Here is a 1,787-nt window from a genome sequence, read left to right as displayed (position 1 = left end):
ATATATATATATATATATATAAGATAAAAGGGTTAGAAGCAGACCTTTGGTTGTAATATACTGACAACAACAACAAAAACAACACCTACCATCAACCAACAACAACAACAATAATCAATAACCCAAAAAACAACAGCAGTAGCAACTAACCAACAAGACATAATGTAAATGAAATGTTTTCCTTTATTCACATTTTCCTTTTGTTCCTGGTGTGAGTCTACGAAAGTCTGCATATGTGTGTATGTATGTGAGTGTGTGTGTCTCTGTGTGTGTGTGTGTGTGTGTGTGTGTGCGTGCGTGCATGTGTGAGTGCAAGAGAGGGAGAGAGATTCAGTCAACAGAGAGGATGGCAGTTTTCTTGACTTTCGTAGGCCTGTCTCCTTCGCTGATTGGTGATACTGGTGTGGCTGTTGACCAACCAGAAAGTTCGCAGACAAATGTCTGCGGAGGGGCAAGGGAGAGAAGACATAATGCTCTAAATGCCCATTGCCCAAGTGAACTCCACTAAAAGTAACTCGTGGCTTTGTGTGGTTCACAGAATGTTTGATGTTCCTACCACATATATGATTACATTCATCCTGTGACTATATTGAAACCTCAGCATACATGTGTGTGGAAATGTACACACACACACACACACACACACACACACACACACACACATCCATACATATAGAAGGGTTGTCCCAAAATCAAAGCAAGAGCAACCATAAACTGACTTAAGTCATTCAAATTGCACAAATTGGTAGAGCAAATCTTCTACAAATGATGTCTATTCTGCAGGACCACGTCATCAGTACATCGTAGTCTCCATGGGCAACTGGTCCTAAACTCCTCTGTTTTGGAATAAGAGGGATTTCAGAACTGAGCCTTGGTAGACATCTACTTATATCCTAAATTCCTTTCTCTCTCTCTCTCTCTCTCTCTTTATATATATAATAATAATAATAATAATAATAATAAAATATGTAATGAGTTCAATACAGCTACATTTGGAACAATTCTGTTTGGATTCCAGAAGTATATCAAGCTCATTGATCTGCTACCCACATGTTGGTTGGCTATGGCTGCAAACTGTCATTTCATCTATGAGATTTTTTTTTTTTTTTTGTGACATACAAAATATTGACATGAACCAGTGTTAGAGAGAGAGAGAGAGAAAGAGAGAGAGAGAGAGAGACAAAGGATGGAAAGGAGAAAGGTTCAGAAAGTTTGAGTGTGTATCCCGCATGTATACATGTGCAAGTAGAATGTGCACTTACATCAAGATGTGTGTGCTTTTGTGTGGCTAAGTGTGGCAGGGTGCATGGGTGTACTAGGACAGGCAAAATGTTTGCAGGGTGTGAGTGATCAATATAGGCAAAGCAATACAAAATAAACAAACAATAATAACAACAACAGCAACAACAAAACAAGGAATATAATGAGGGTGGAGGGAAGGTGAAATAACTAGCATGGGGTGGAGTGGATTTTGACATGCCTGGGATGTTCAAGGGACAACAACACGAATAGTAGCAGCAGTAATAGTAAAGCAGGGTAGCCCCGCCCACCAACCTCCAGTCATACACTTTTTCAGTGCAGACTTTACATCAGATAGATGAGGAGGAGGAGGTGGAGGAGGAGAGGATAGAAAGAGAGAGAGAGAGAAGTTACATGTGAAGTGAGCAAGAGAGAATGAATGAGACAAAAGAGTGTGTAGGAACACACACGTGCACACATATATATGTAATATATGCAAACACACACACACACACACATATATATATATATATATATATATATATATA

General features: G+C 39.2%; 1 protein-coding gene across 9 annotated transcripts in view; it reads right to left on the bottom strand.

Annotated features, from left to right (window-relative positions):
* LOC106879297 (protein vav) overlaps positions 1-1,787 on the bottom strand; it is a 109,668-nt gene that overhangs the window by 29,707 nt on the left and 78,174 nt on the right. The gene's annotated exons all lie outside the window — the stretch shown is intronic.

The sequence above is a fragment of the Octopus bimaculoides genome, chromosome 21 (genome assembly GCF_001194135.2).
Source record: "Octopus bimaculoides isolate UCB-OBI-ISO-001 chromosome 21, ASM119413v2, whole genome shotgun sequence".
Classification (NCBI taxonomy): Eukaryota; Metazoa; Mollusca; class Cephalopoda; order Octopoda; family Octopodidae; genus Octopus; species Octopus bimaculoides.
The sequence above is the reverse complement of the archived record's forward strand: the minus strand, read 5'-3'. Positions and strand labels throughout refer to the sequence as shown.